At 38.0% G+C, this 17,297-nt stretch overlaps 1 protein-coding gene across 2 annotated transcripts in view; it reads right to left on the bottom strand.

Moving 5' to 3' along the window:
- fars2 (phenylalanyl-tRNA synthetase 2, mitochondrial) overlaps positions 1-17,297 on the bottom strand; it is a 158,851-nt gene that overhangs the window by 122,613 nt on the left and 18,941 nt on the right. The window lies entirely within an intron of this gene.

The following is a 17,297-nucleotide window of genomic DNA, read 5'->3' as shown; positions in this document are numbered from 1 at the left end:
CTGATGTGAATTATATATATAAATCCATGACCAAAAAGTATTGTTTCAAAATAACTGTAATTGAAGCATTTTGTAGTTTTTAAAGATGATCAGAGTATCTGAAAACTTTTAATTAATAGATCATGACTTCCTGTTTGCTCTGTGGTATTTTTTTTTATTCACTCTTCAACATGGGAAATACAAAAGTACACACCATTCAGGTAAGACAGATGTTGGTTGACCTTCATAAGTCAGGCAGTGGCTACAAGGAAAATAGCCACTCGACTAAACTTGCCCAAATCTACAGTCATTAAGAAGTTTAAAACAACTGAAACAGTGACAAACAAGGCTGGACGAGGACCCAAGTTGATCTTGCCACCGCACCCGTGAGGAAGATGGTAAGATAAGTAAAAAAAAAAAAAAAAAAAGCTTCACTGCTGCTACATAAATATGACGTATCACAACAATCAAAAAAGGTATTTTGATGATGGTGACTAAGAACACTAATATGTCACTCCAAACTCTCTAATAGGTGTTCAGGTGGGTTGAGATTTAGAATTTTAAAAAACCATAACATAAGTCATTTTTATTCTTATTTAACCATTCAGTGCGTCATTCATCTTTGAAGAGACCACTACCATCTAGGGAGAAAGGAGTGTCATCATAGGGGTAAAAGTGACCAGTCAGAATTGAGAGAACTTTGTATTGTGTTGGAACTCAAAACCCCTCTCTGAGCGGACACATCACGGGTGTAATCTCTATAGTAGTCAGTTCCCATTCTACTCTTATGTGTTAGTATCAGATCATTAGTTAAAATTTTCACTTGGAGTAATTAGGTTAAAATGAGTTTGATTAAGATAAATAGGTTTAATTAATCCATTTATGTTGATTGTATGGTATCTAATAAGTTCTACACTAATTATTAGCTAAATATGTTCGAGTAATTATACTCTAAATAAGTTTGATTAAAATGCAAGCTAAAAAAGTTGAATTTGAATATTTTTCCTTGACAATTGCAGTAGTGCTTCTGTCCAAGAGCACAAGTGAAACGAAATCATGTTAGTCCCCAAAGCTTAAGACAGTTAGTACATGTTCACTCCATGTGAGAATTGCTGAGCAGAAATGACATGAGTGGTAGGTTATTTATAGCACAGTGGTGACACACAATAGTGTGAAGAGTTTCAATCCACAAGTGTTTTCCACCACTTTCTTAGGCACACATGCCTTGTTAGTCCACCTTGTTGTACAGTTAGACACTGTAACTCACTTCTAGCTTGTGGATTTCTTTTTCTTCAACCCAGCTGATACAACCCTAGCAACACTGTTGGAGTACACTTCTACCAGCAGCACAATTTCTCACTGCTGTGCTGATAATGACTCGGCACACATAATACCTGGTTAGCGGTGTTCTTGTTGTGCTCCCCCTCAATGTGACTGTTGGGTCACATTGTCCAAAGCAACAGATGTCTTACAGTCTGCCCATGGGTCATATGGTAGGGTTTACCTGATAAACTGAGTGCAAATGCAGGGAAAATGAGAGGGGGGTTAATGAGGTTAGCTCATCCTTGTGTTCAACTATTATTGCCAATTCATTCCAGTTATACTGCAGCTCACTGAACATGGCACTGCTTCTTCCAACATGTGCTCAGGCACTAATAGGTTGTTATAGTTACTGTTTGACCAGCATGGTGCAGGGTTTGTGACCTGCTAAGAGGTTAACTTCATTTTTTTCATTGGTCTGTGCGATTGTTTACAATGCAAACTAGTCAGATCATTCTGTATGTGTGTTAATTTCATCTGCCATATTTTTTTTTTTAAAAGGCAGTTATTAAATATATTAATATAAATATAAATCATCATCCCTTGGCCAACCAAACACACTGTCATGTCTACTTCATATTCCACCTAAGGAGGATTGGAGGCTGTTTTTTTATATTTAGTTAATATGGGTCAGTTTATCTGTGGGAAAAAATGGTTGTGATGGACCTTGGTCACCATTATGGAAGATCTGGTCATAGTTATAAAGGATCTGTTATTGTGGATCTTTGTCATGGTTATGAAGGATCTGTTATTGAGTGGTTATGAATGGTTATGAATGGTTATGAAAGTATGTGTTTTGCAAATCAGAAAGGGTCCCACTTATTGGAAACTAAAAACCATAGTTTATCCAATGCACCTTTAAATAACCCTTTAATATACTTTTGTTTCATACAGATCAATCAAAAAAATGCTCATTCATTCGCATGTTAAAATGTAGTGTAGCCAAATGACATACAGACATTTTTTTTGGAAAACAGGAAAATATCCAGAATTTAACCAGTTATTAACCAGATCTCAGGATTGAACCCCCAGATCATAGAGCTGTGAAACACCAACACTATCTTCTGCAACAACATTTAAAGATATAAGACGTGGTAATTAAGTGATTTCTGACTTTGTAATATTTATTTATACTAACTGGGAAGTGCTTCTAGATCTTTCTGTGTTAATACCAGGAGAGAAATGTCTTGGTACACTGCATCACTGAACTTAATCTGCATTTTCTTCTTTGAAGTGCATTATTCCAATGTAAATTAAATCTGTTTCAATGGGTGATCAGATAGAGAACATAGCACTAAAACTAGTACAAAAATACATAGCCAGAGTAAATAGGAACACTGAACAGGTTTTTCTGACTTGTGGAGCCACCTGTCTGGTGATGTTGTTTCCTAATAAATACATTTTTTTGATAACATCCAGACATTTTTTTTAACAGGAAAAAGACTTTAGAATGTCAAAGAATTTGGTCCATTACATTTTTTAAAAAATAAATAAATGAATAAAAATTCTCCTGTAGGTTATTTCTTTCAAAAACAGCAAGACAGACAGTAACAACAGCAAACTAAATGTCATCGCTGTTCTCAAATGATTTCAGGCTTGATGAAATCAATTCCATTTTCAAACTCGTTTTATTATTATTTTGTCTGAAATATAGTGATGCATACAAGACTGAGTTTTCAAAATTTCATCCAAAAGGTAATTTCATAAAATTCTTACTCTGAGGCATCACTATGAAGCTATAAGGGGGTTCTGCTGACTGACTTGAGCTTTCAATACTGAAGAATGTACATGTAAATAGTAACAAAAATAGAATAAAAAAAAATAAAATCAAGTATACAAGTTTAAAATATAAATATAAAAAAGTATTTTAAAAAATCAATCAACAAAAGAAGCCACCAGATAGTTCACATGAGCACATTTAAAATTCAAGCCACACCAAGCTGGAGTTCCTGGGCCCCTGAGCAAGGCCCTTAACCCAATAGCTGCTCAGATGTATGAATAACATATGATGTAAGTCGCTCTGATCAGGTTTCTCTGCCAAATGCCATAAACGCAAATCTTTTAATCTAATTGTAAGTAGTGCAGCCTGACAAATAACTGATGAAGTTTGTTACATTCTTTTCTAAGGTTTATCAATATTCATCCTGACAGCAATATACTGCTATTGGTTGATTTGAAGAAGGAAAGTTTATACACAATATGGTGAAAAGTTTGTGGACACATAAGATTTAAATGTGCTTTTTAAACATCCCATTCTACACTTTCATTCCCCATTTGCTGTTCTAATAACCCCCAGTCTTCCGGAAAGATCCACTAGTATTTAGAGTGTGCTTGGAGGAGCTTTATGCTCATTCAGCCATAAAGGCTTTAGTTCACCCCAGTTCATCCTAAAGGTGTTCAATAGGATTAAGGTCAGAGCTCTATAGTGAATCCACTCAAGATCTTTTACTTTAACTCATGTAAAGCATATATTCATGGAGCTTGCTTTGTGCACAGGCACATTGTCATGCTGGGACAAGTCTCTTTTTTCCCCTCTCAGTCCTCTCAGTCTTCGAGAACACGAAACTTGGAACTAGGATCCATCACTTCAAAGTTAACACGGATCCTAAACTGCTTATGCAGGCCAATTACAGCAGCGTCGATCTAGTTCTCAACTGCGTTCAGCACATAAGACAGAGGTCAATATCTATCAATTACTACAGTTCCAGCAAGGAAAAACCTGCATCTTAACCAATCAATTTGAGAAATTGTCACGCGGCTTCTGCTTAAAGCAGCAATACTGTGTACAAATGCCTCCCATTCTGTAGCCTACAATTATCTGCATTTTTGTCCATGGACAGCACAAACACCGCTCCAGATACATTAATGACTGTGACTGTTTCCAGAAGTTAATAGAGACTCTCCTACTGTGCACAGAGCCCTGAAAAGTCAAAGGTTAGAGTCCACCTGGTGAAGCTCAGCATGGATATGGCAGAAGCTTCTATTTTTACCTCTGCCATCCCCATGAGCCCTAAAAAGACTTTAAACTAGCAAAGTCGAACTCTATAGCAGCGAGAGGAGACACACACGCAGTATTAGTATCAAACTGAGGATCTCTCCCTGCAGATCTGAAGATGTGTAGGAGCCGTGACAGAACTGAGGGTCGTCTGAAGCTGCTCTCAATGGTGCTGTGTATTCATGTGAAACAGCCTAGCGCTGTCCTCCCCCTCTCTCAATCTCTCCGTCTAACACCCCCCTCCACCCCCACTTCTCTCTCGCTATTCCGCAGGCTGACACACAGCTTTGAAGCTGAAATGATGTCACCGCTACACTGTGATACACTAGAGAAACTTCAAGTGTTCGCCGGATGCAGCACACACACACACACACACTCTTTAAATTTACAGTATATCTATAATCTAAAGTCACTTACAAGTCAGGTGAAATACAGGAAAACCTGAGTACCTGAGTAAACTAGCACTAAGAAACACAAATTCCCATGTTTCCCTCCACAAAGACACACAGGAACAAGTGATATATTAATCTAGAAATGACTAAGAGGGAAACCTGAAGATAATACAACAATGGTTGGACAGACAGACAGACAGACAGACAGACAGACAGACAGACAGACAGACAGATAGACAGATAGATAGATAGATAGATAGATAGAATGTTTTTACATATTAGGACATAATAATATTATCTAGTCTTCAATAGGTTTTAAGATGAACACCACATGACATACTGCACCGTGTCATTATAAGTATACCTCATGATTCAATAGCTTCAGAACCTCCATTAGCAACAACAAAGTAATTGTGTTCTGTATGACTCTCAGTCTCTCCCAAAATTTTAGAGGATTTTTGACTCACTGTTCTTTACGATGTTACTTCAATTTTGCAGGCATTTGTTTATGCACAGCTCACTTAAGGTCCTGCCACAGCATTTCAGTTAGGTCGAGAACTGGACTTTTACTGGACCACTGCAACATCTTGATTCTGTTCTTTTTCAGCTATTCTGTTGAGGATGAGCTGGTGTGCTTGGGATCATGGTCCGGTTGCAAGTCCCAATAGAATACTTGTGCATGAAGGGTTGTTCATTTTAGACAGATTGATAGCAAGGGAGACAGAGTAAAAGAGATAAAGAGACAGATGACCTATATAGTTAGACAGACAAAAACCCATGGGTAACAAATAAACAGACAAAGAGGCAAAAATATATAGACAATAAGTAAGACAAAGAGGCAGAGCTGGAAGTGGCAAGAGTTAAAGATGCTGCGATTTTCATTGGAGGAAAGGATGGATAGGATTAGAAATGAGTTTATTAGAAGAACAGTGCAAGGATGACATTTCGGAGAGAAAGGTGAGAAAGGTGTGAATGAAATGGTTTGGTCTTGTGCGGAGGAGAGACATAGGATATAATTTATAGTATCGAGTCTGTAATCTGGCGTACCAGTGTAGATTTATTCATTGCCAGAGACTCAAAGCACTTTTGTACGTCGCTCTGGACAAGGGCGTCTGCTAAATGCCACAAATGTAAATGTAAATGCAAATGCAAATGCAATACAGTGCTTCCCGCGTTCCTGACACTTCTGGAATGTATCCTGGAAGTCTTCTTTTCTAAGCGTGTCAAGCACCTTCTGAAATTCACTCTGGATCTCTGCAATGGTGTTAAAACAGCGACTTTTCATCTGGATTTTCATCTTCAGGAAGAGGGTAAAGTCCGCAGGAGTAGGGTGGGTGCGGGAACGAGATCATGTGGATTGTTCTCCGACGATCATCTTGCAAAATTTGTCTAATTGCGTCAACATTTTCGGAGAGTTGAGCTCGTCTTCCAGTGATGTCCTTTCACTCTTGAAGCGTGCTTCACTAAAAACACCTTGAAAGGCTTGTTGCAGCGTCGCCGTGTTTCAAATGTATGTCATGTCAAATGTCTCTGTGGCAGATTTGCAGAGTTTCACGCAGAATTTCACGTTTGCTCTTCATTCAAACTTGCTTTCCATGATGAAATTGCAGATGTGGCAACGCACGTGGTCAGAATAGCACCAGTTAGAACAATTAGTATCAAAACCTTTTCATTGCACATCATATATCGGTAGGAGAATGCTGGATGAACCCCCAGGCAGGAGGAAAAGAGGAAGACCAAGGAGGCGGTTTATGGATGTGGTGAGGAAAGACATGCAGGTGGAAGGATTGAAAGAGACTGATGTAGAGAGCAAGTGATTTGGAGACATACGATCCAGTGTGGCGCCCCCTAATAGGAGCAGCCGAAAGAAGAAGAAGAAGAAGAAGGAGGAGACAAAGACAGACAGATAGTCTATCATATAGACAGATAGACACGTTAGCATTTAGGAATGTGTTACAAACACTCATAATGTAGTGAAGCTGTGACAAAATCAGAGATTTTTACAATGAAGTGTAAATGGTGATAAGAGTGCGAACCAGGACTCAATAATCATCTTCACAGGTAGAAGCACAAAGCATGACTGATTAATATATACAAAAATCAAGCACAAATGGTCAAGACAAAGCTCCAACTGTAAACCATCCACTGAGGGTAGAGATGGCAAAGGTACACACTGACTACACTTTTTCACATTAAAGTAAAGTTTGGACTTAAGTAAAAAGTAGCCATTACTAATACCCGTTTTAGTGTCACACTGGTCACTGGACCTCACATTGTATCATTATCTTAATATAAACCACCATATAGAACACGAGGAGAGAAAAGATGATGATGATCAGGAAAGTCTCTGTTCTCAGTCAAGTTTACATCTGACTCCCTCTGTCTCACCCACATTACCCCTATACTTCTTATTGCCTTCTGACTTGCTGATTGTTGGCTTCGTAGGCTAGGTTTAAAAGCTGCGGCAGAAACAGGTTGATGGGTTGAAAAACGGTGCAAAGAGAGGACTTGTCACCAAATAGATTAAAACTAAAGTAACGAGTCTGTTTTGAAAATGTAAGAAGTAGAAAGTACAGATATTTGTGTAAAACATTTAATGAGTGAAAGTAAAAAGTTGTCCGAAAAGAGAATTGTGAAGTAAAATGACTTATATGAAGTAAAAAGAAAAAAAATCTATTTAAGTACAGTAACTAAGTATTTGATCTTCATTACTTCCCAACTCTGACTGAGGCTCATGGACCTGCAGCACTCAAACACAGCATGGTGCAGTAACACATTTAGAAAAGAAGAAAAAGGGCCATTTCTGTGCATCATAAAACATTGTCATTAAAAAAAACTGTTCTGAATCTGTTCAGTGGCGACAGTGAATGCGGTCACTGACACTTACAGTAAAAAACCAAACATGGCAGACAATCCACATGACTGACAGATTTGTTCAAAATAACATTAATACACTAGAGGAGATATGAAGGGGAAAAAAGAGATACAAGAGCATAGTTGCTTAGCAATAAAATGTAAATAAGCTGTGAAAAGACATTGCTTTTTTTATCGCTACATTTTTCCGCCGTTCTGCGAGTTTTAGGCATGTAGAAGGATTACAGAATCCACAAAAGATCAGGAGTTTTATTTATCAAAGCGTATGCAAAAAAAAAAACAAGTACTACACTTGTTGGTTACATTTACCTGTACATACACATAAACTGGCGTTCCAAAAGATCAGTGACCATTGATCAAAATGATGATAGATAGATAGATAGATAGATAGATAGATAGATAGATAGATAGATAGATAGATAGATAGATAGATAGATAGATAGATAGATAGATAGATAGATAGATAGGGAACAGACAAACGCAGAGACCGACACATAGACAGTCACAAAGACAGACACAGGCACAGAGACAGAGACAGGCACAGAGACAGGCACAGACAAACACAGAGACAGACACATAGACAGTCACAAAGACAGGCACAGAGACAGGTAGAAGACATGCAAGTAGTTGGTTTGAAAGAGGCAGATGTAGAGGACAGGGGGGTATGGAGACGGATGATCTGCTAGGGCAACCCCTATTGGGAGCAGGTGAAATAAGAAGTTGTTGTTGTTGTTCTGCTGGTGGATTACACATTCAAATCCTGTGGAGCACTTAACCAAATCTGATTATCAATACACCCCTACTGTACAAAGTCTGACCTTCACACTGACCTCATAGCAAGAGAAATGACCAAACACAGAGAAGGAAAAAAAGCCACGATGAGATAAAAGTGATGCGGAAATAAAGAAATGGATGAAGATTGAGTAAACAAATGACTAAGAAAGAACGAAGGGAGGAAGTTAAAAAGGGGCTGATGCAAAAAAAAAAAAACACGGAAGACAAATGAGCAAGAGTGAGATTAAACAGTATGCATGGACAACAGAGAAAGGGAGATAGATGGAGGAGTTAACACGGCGCTTTTGTGCGCTCACTTCAATCCACAGCATGAAACGAAACAAGTGCAAGATCTAAAGCGAAGCAAGGGACAGCACCACTGAGTGTGTGCAAGAAAGAGAGAGAGAGAGAAAGCGAGAGAGATTGATGGTGAGAATTAGACTGGCCTTTTCCTGTAGATGTGTGCTCAATGAGCGGAGTTAGTATGAACTCTCTGTGGAGTCATAATTCACATAGCTCTCGGCTTCAGGCGGCCAGCGTCACCATGACACTGAAGCACCACTTTTAAAAACACACGCACGCACTCACACACACACACACACACACACACACACACATAAATGTAAGGCCCACTGGAATGAGTGTCAGTCAATGTCAACCACCTTGGGAACAGTGTGCATGGTGGCAGACAGTAATAATTAGTGAAGTGATCTGCAGAGAGCATTCCCAATTCAGCCTCAGGAGATGCAGCAGCTCCCATGATGCAACTCCACTCTAGTCCATACACCATTAAAAATAAAAATTAAAAAGCATTCGAATATTGTACACAGATGCATGTCGTTCATTCATTTTTTAAATTAATAATAAATACGGCAGCACTGTGGATGCTGTAGTGTTGCCACCCAACATTTATAGCATTTTGACAGACGATTCACTACCACAAAGCTCCAGGCCTCCTAGTTTGATCACTGATCCTAGGGAACTTTCTGTGAAGTGTTTTGTATATTCCTCCAATGTCTGTGTGGTCATCCTTTCAGTTCTACTGTTTTCTTTCTACCCTCCAGAAACATGCCGAAAGGTAGATTAGTTCCACCAAATTTGAAACTACATGTGAAAGTGTAGGTGTGTGTGTGTGCGTGTGTGTTTGTGTATGTAAAAAGACTACACTATATACATAGCTATCAAATTATTATTAGTAAGGTGCTACATCAAGCAGTTGCATGAACATTTCTGTTAGAAATACAGACCAAACATTCTGACAGACACAAAGTTACCAAATTTTTCTTCATTTTTCAGCTTCTCCCATTAGGGGTCGCCACTGTGAATCAACCATCTCCATACCCCCGTCCTCTACATCTGCCTCTTTAAACCCAACTACCTGCATGTCTTCCTTCACCACATCCATAAACCTCCTCCTTGGTCTTCCCTCTTTTCCTCCTTCCTGGCACCTCTATTCTCAGCATTCTCCTACTGATATGTCTCTTCTCTGCACATGTCCAAACCATCTCAATCTTCCCTCCTTCACCTTGTCTCCAAAACATCCTACATGCACTGTCCTGCTAATAAACTCGTTTCTAATCCTGTCCATCCTCATCACTCCCAACGAAAACCTCAACATTTTCAGCTCTGCTATCTCCAGCTCCACCTCCTGCCTTTTACTCAATGCCACTGTCTCTAAACCATACAACATCGCAGGTCTCACCGTAGTCCTATACACTTTCGCTTTTAGTCTTGCAGATACTCTTCTATCACAAATCACTCCTGCTATCACTCTTCTCCACCCACTCCACCCTGCCTGCACTCTTTTCTTCACTTCTCTAACACTCTCTCTATTACTTTGCACCCAGGTACCTGAACTCCGTCACCTTCTCCACCTCTTCTCCCTGAAACTGCACCACTCCACTGCCCTCCCTCTCATTCACACACGACACAAAATGACAATTAAAAGGAAAAAGATTAAATAGCTGCTCCACCAAAGAGCGTAATCTTTCTATTTAAGGATCTATTAATTAGCAGCTCAGAGGTCCTGATGGGATTTTAAATTGGCGTTTTATTAAAGGCAGGTGCACTTGGAGTGCAAGTTAGTTAGGTCTATATATATATATATATATATATATATATATATATATATATATATATATATATATATATATATATATATAAATAATATAATCAATATCAGCATTCTGGTTCCCGTTCTGAACGTTGCATAAGTACCAAAATGCATGAATGGGAGAAAATCCAAACAATCCATTTCAATAATATTAAGGTCTGGAGCAAATAGCTAGCCATCTCTTACACTTGGCTAGCTAGTTTATATCAATCATCTGGTACAGCTTTAATAAACGCCACTGAGCACCAATAAACTATCCAGCTAGCACTGCCTCACTGACTATGTACATGATTTGATGCATTGTACTGCTGTCACATGATTGGTTAATTAGATAACTGTATGTACAGGTAGTCGTCGACTTACGACCACAATTGGTTCCGACGGACCGGTCGTAACACGATTTGGTCGTAAGTAGAGTAGGCTATATGTACAGTACTGTGAAATGATGATATAAAAATCTTTAAGTAGTATTTCATCATAATTTTCTTTCATTATTGTTATACTGTATATACATCATTTTCTTTGTTCATTTTATGCCATTTGTATCATCTCTACACCATTTTGTTTCTTACTGTCGTATGCCGTGGCTGGCGATTGTGGTCGTAAAGTCGAATGGTCGTAAGTTGACTTTTTTTTTTAAGTCATTGTGAAATTCTAGAACATAAGGTGGATTATGGCGCCTTATCTAATTACCATCGATTGTCTCTACAAATCTCAAATCCTGTCATTATTCTACATGCCGCACTCGTAAATTTGTGCTTGTGTTACATTTTTTTTTTCCATGTGGTAGCTATACAACTCTCCTTGGTGTCCTGAATATGAAGTAAAATATGCATTACCAATATGCACAGTGCAATGCATCATTACAAAACTCAGACCTAACATTTGTTTCCATTTTAATGCATATTAATTGCATTAATGTGACAATGATTTAAAAAGCTGTCCAAAGACATTTATAAGTGTTCGCATAAGTCTGGGTCACAAACGAACATAAACAGCCAGACGACTTAATAAAAGGTCATGGTACAAAACCTCCTGCGTCTTCCTTTAAAATTGTGAATACCTCACATTTTTCATTTTACTTTTATATTAATTAAGGATAATGTGCGATGTAGGAGATATTAAACGCTAAAAAAAATCTCAAAATAAGATAATGATCTCAAGTCATAATGATATAACCAATGCATTACAATTAAGCCTATTTCAAGATGTTTTGAATAAATTCTTGAAATAAGAATATTTGACAATAAAACTAAATAATAATAATAATTTAAAAATGTAATCGACATATGCTAAATATTTAAATATCTGTTGTATTATAATCCCACAATGAATAATATTAGACACATCCACAATGTTTAAGATTTTAACTTTTCACTAGAAAAGCATTTCTGCAGTAAAGCATTGAGCTAAAGATTATTGAGATTTTTTTTTTTTTCTTCGTTCATCCACTGGTAAGTCCCTAAGGCTAATGTGTAGGCTGGGTCAAATAAATAATATTGCAATGTAAAAAACACAAAAAAAGAATGAAACAAAAGGCTAAGAATGCAGTGCAAGAAAATAAAATGTCTAATTTAAAGATAAAAATATACAGCCATGCATACAAGAGTGCCTAAAAAAAGGTCAAAAGTACTAGTACATGACTAAAGAAAGAAAATAGAACACAATAGTGATCACACAGACTGCCATAACATCGCCAATGAGGCTTTTTGTGTCTTCAATTGTAACTAAACTTTTATTTAACACAACATGCAACCATGAAGGAAAAGCTAGAGCTAAAACCAGCACGATTAAAAACGAGTGACAGCATGAACAGAGACAGTGTGCACTGATACGCAGTGAGTTCAAGGCAGGAGCTGTGAGTTTGCCTTTAAACAACCGTTCACACCATCAAAGCAGAGTAGTGTGCAGGAACATGCTGGAGCATGAAAAACACTCTTCCACTGATTTGCTCTCAGCGTTTCTCTCCCACGGACCACTCTCTCACCGCTATTTTCAGAGAGCTGGTTTGGCATACGAAGCTTGTGCTCAGGGATGGTTGGACAATGTGTGTGTTTGTGACCCAATGCTTTGCCAAGACCCTGAGCTCCAGTGAGCATGGAGCAAAGAGGTGCCAGGCATTTAAACTATACTAGTGCAGACTGTGTCGATAAACCTGCATACCTTACAAACATACCAGATTCGAATTATGAGCAAGTCAAAATGTTAAGAATGGCTTTATGAGGGTGGTTAGAGGGGGTCAGTGACCATAAATTAGCTGTTTGTGTGAGTGCGTGACAAACTAATGAATATTTAATCACTTATACACTATGAACTATCACCAATAAATGTGCATCTACAGTGCAGTGGATCTAGCAGCACCACTAATGGCAGGAACAACACAATGGAGTCCATCAGTACGCCATTAAATCCACCATCTCTTTATGACAGCACTCAAAGCCATACCGTAAATGCGGATAGTCACATTATTTATACACAAATGCATATGCAAATGAGAGCAGGCTGCTGTTGTATTGCTAACGAGCGCTATAATCGCACCTCACATGCAAATTTCTAGCGCATACACAGCCAAATGTGTAGCATAGCCTGCAATATAATCATACAATTAAATCTAAGAACTTAAAAACAGGTAGAGGTAAGATTTAGATTTAAACTATAAATAGTGATACCTCATGACAGTTTTATGCTACACATTGTGCATCACATCATTTAGGTTTGCTAAAAAAAAAAAAGGGGGCTAAAAAGACTGTATAGCCACATGAACAAGCCTATGATGATTCTATATACTAATGCTAGATATTATTTATAATACTAATATCAGTATTAAAGTATTTTAAGTAAGACTGAATAGCCCTAATTGCTAGCTAGAAATAACTAGTTGGATAGTTACTTAGCTAGTGTGATGGAGCTCTAGCTAGCTTTAAATTCACTAGCTAGGCCACTTGATAGATAGATAGATAGATAGATAGATAGATAGAGAGAGAGAGAGAGAGAGATAGAGAGAGAGAGAGAGAGAGAGAGAGAGAGAGATAGAGATAGATAGATAGATAGATAGATAGAGTTTGTTAGAGATAGCTAGGTTGATAGCAAGTTACAATAAACACTTGTGATTTACAATAGAGCAGGTATTCACATAAATCGCTCCAGGATAGACAGATAAACAGCTAATTAGCTAGGTTGCTAGCTAATTTAAGACACAGCTAGTTAGACTGATAGCTAATTATCTAATTTTGTGTGTGAGAATGACAAATAGATTAGCAAGTAAAAAGGTTTAGTTAGATATTAAAAATATTGACCAAGTGAAGTAACCAACACAACACAAAGCTAGAAAAAAAAAGACTATGATTTGCAATACTGCATGCATACCCATAATGAATCATTCTAGGCATTGTTGCTTGAATAACAGGCATCAATTTCAGTCTCTGTAAGGTCTGAGCTACTCACATGCACCTTATGGCAATATTTTATTTCAAAATATCACTGTCAGATTCGCTTTGCTACAATATATTCATGACTGCATACAATTTATTGGCCTATGTAGCAATGCCCCCATAGTGAACCCGTGGAAAGCGTGCCCTACATCATCACACTTCTCAGTCTCACAGGCAGATATAGTCATGCCATATTAAAAAAAAGAAAAACCTCTAAATCACCTCCCTTGGCTCTGAATGCTCATGAATATCATAGCTGCTCCTGACCTCCTCTCGACACAGACCACTACAGCGGCCCAGCTTTCCGCCTGTGGATCAACCCCAGTTCAGTAATGCACCACACATGACCCAACCTTTATCTCTCAGAAGACAAGAGGCTGAACTGTGTAATATTCAGAAACATATTCAGAGTCATGTCTAGGTGCAGTGAAATCTCCACACAGTCCATTAGGAACTGCTGAAGATGTCCTCGAAGAAGGGGGGGTCCATACTAATCATTAACCTCCCAAGCTAAAGCCCACATGCTGCTCCTCATCCTTAGCTAAGGGACTTGAGCAAGCTCTAGCTGTTCTCTGCACTGTAAGGAGGTCAAATGGCATGAAAGACAGGTTAAGGACACTACAGGCCCACATACCTATTTTAATAAGTTGTGACTACATCATTATTCTATCATGGGCTAAATATATGCATGCATATACATGATTGTGTATAAATGAGGCAGATAAGCCACATAGTTGATATATTATACAGCCCGTTCCATAAGTATTTGGACAGGGATAATTTTTAAAGTTTTGCCTCTGTACACCACCACAATGGATTTTAAATGAAGAATACATATTTGAAGTTTAAGGAGAATAACGAATCTATAACTAAATGTCTTGTTAAACACCTCCAATTAAAGCTGTAATGCAACACTCCAGTCACATATTGATTGCTTAATTTCAAATCCACTGTGGTAGTGTGTCACTTGACGGTGCGTCTTAATATTAAAAGAAGCTTTTTTCCATTCATCTTCTTCTATAATTAATGTAAATGTTGCCTTTTAATTTATTAATTCATTAGAAAAAAAAGCTGTTTTGAATTTTTATAAAGAACACAGTATGAGCTCTGTAATTATTCTAAATGATGCACAGAGATTTTTTTTCCAATGTTAAATCACCACAATGTCATTTTTGCCAAGTATTGACTTGGGAGGAAAAGGGCATCTCAAAGCTGAAGTACAAGCAAAGCAAAAAGCAGCAAAGTGACTCGTGTGAGCTGAAGCATGCAACAGCACTTCATTCAGTCCCGCAGCACTACGGAGAGCATGCTGTGTGCGGGATTTCATCAATAAATCAAGCACAGCAGTGGTTTGTGGAGGAGTGGCGTTCCTAAAGGAGGACACAGATTATTAGCAGACTAAAAGACAGCTCAGGGTCAAAGAGGCGATAATACAAAAACATGACCAACATGACACAGGGTCTGAAGTTCTCGCTGGAAAACCGCAGCGCCTAATTGCCTTGCATCTTTTGTTTATAGTATTTTGTTGAGTGAAGTTAGTTCTCCAAAGAACAAAGACCTCTATTAAAAAAAACTAACCTCAGACAGACAGACCGAGTTTGTCAAATTCTGATTTGCAAGAAGGACGGTAAGGGATTAAAACCAATGTCAAAACATGCCACCCTGACATATGAGCAGAAACGACCAAGAGCATCAATTCATCTCCTCAAATGTGTTTATTTTGAAACTGTGCCAGTGTTTGGTAAAAGTGATGCTGAAATTTAAGCCATGTACACAAACAAAATCAAATCAGTCTATTTTCAACAGCAGAGCTTGTAGAGTTCAGCGGATTGTTTTTAATAGCAAAGCAGCACTGATAAACATGATATTTATTACAACATAAGCCACATTATGTATATTGTTTCACAGAACTATTGGATTCTCAAATCTGCTTTGTCTGAAAAGGCAGATTAATTTTCTATAACAGAAGCTTTTATTACTATTACTACTAACAATAGTAATAATAATAATAATAATAATAATAATAATAATAACAACTTTTACTACTACTACTACTAATAATAATAATAATATTAACTTTTACTACTACTATTTAAAGTTTTAGATAGATAGATGGATGGATGGATGGATGGATGAATGGATGAATGGATAGATACTACTACTACTACTACTACTACTACTAATAATAATAATAATAATAACTTACTACTACAAACCCAGTTCCAAAAAAGTTGGGACACTGTACAAAAGGAATGCAATAATTTACAAATCTCATGAACTTATATTTTATTTACAATAGAATATAGATAACATATCAAATGTTCAAAGTGAGACATTTTGAATGTCATGCCAAATATTGGCTCATTTTGGATTTCATGAGAGCTACACATTCCAAAAAAGTTGGGACAGGAAGCAATAAGAGGATGGAAAAGTTAAATTTTACATATAAGGAACAGCTGGAGGACCAATTTGCAATCTATTAGGTCAAATGGCAACATGATTGGGTATAAAAAGAGCCTCTCAGAGTGGCAGTGTCTCTCAGAAGTCAAGATGGGCAGAGGATCACCAATTCCCCCAATGCTTTGGCGAAAAATAGTGGAGCAATATCAGAAAGGAGTTTCTCAGAGAAAAATTGCAGAGTTTGAAGTTATCATCATCTACAGTGCATAATATCATCCAAAGATTCAATCCGAAACAATCTCTGTGTGTAAGGGTCAAGGCCGGAAAACCATACTGGATGCCCGTGATCTTCAGGCCCATAGACGGCACCACATCACATACAGAAATGCTTCTGTAATGGAAATAACAAAATGGGCTCAGGAATACTTCCAGAAAACATTGTCGGTGAACACAATTCACTGTGCCATTCGCCGTTGCCGGCTAAAACTCTATAAGTCAAAAAAGAATCCATATCTAAACAAGATCCAGAAGCGCAGGCGTTTTCTCTTGGCCAAGGCTCATTTAAAATGGACTGTGGCAAAGTGGAAAACTGTTCTGTGGTCAGACGAATCAAAATTTGAAGTTCTTTTTGAAAAACTGGGATGCCTTATCCTGAAGAGGATAAGGACAACCCAAGATGTTATCAGCGCTCAGTTCAGAAGCCTGCATCTCTGATGGTATGGGGTTGCATGATTGCCTGTGGCATGGTTACACATCTGGAAAGGCACCATCAATACTGAAAGGTATATCCAAGTTCTAGAACAACATATGCTCCCATCCAGACATCATCTCTTTCAGGGAAGACCTTGCATTTTCCAACATGACAATGCCAGACCACATACTGCATCAATTGCAACATCATGGCTGCGTAGAAGAAGGATCCGGGTACTGAAATGGCCAGCCTGCAGTCCAGATCTCTTACCCATAGAAAACATTTAGCGCATCATAAAGAGGAAGATGCAACAAAAAAGACCTAAGAC

The sequence above is a fragment of the Silurus meridionalis genome, chromosome 4, assembly GCF_014805685.1.
Source record: "Silurus meridionalis isolate SWU-2019-XX chromosome 4, ASM1480568v1, whole genome shotgun sequence".
Taxonomy (NCBI): Eukaryota; Metazoa; Chordata; class Actinopteri; order Siluriformes; family Siluridae; genus Silurus; species Silurus meridionalis.
Note: the sequence above shows the minus strand (reverse complement) of the source record. Positions and strands in the feature narration are given on the sequence as shown.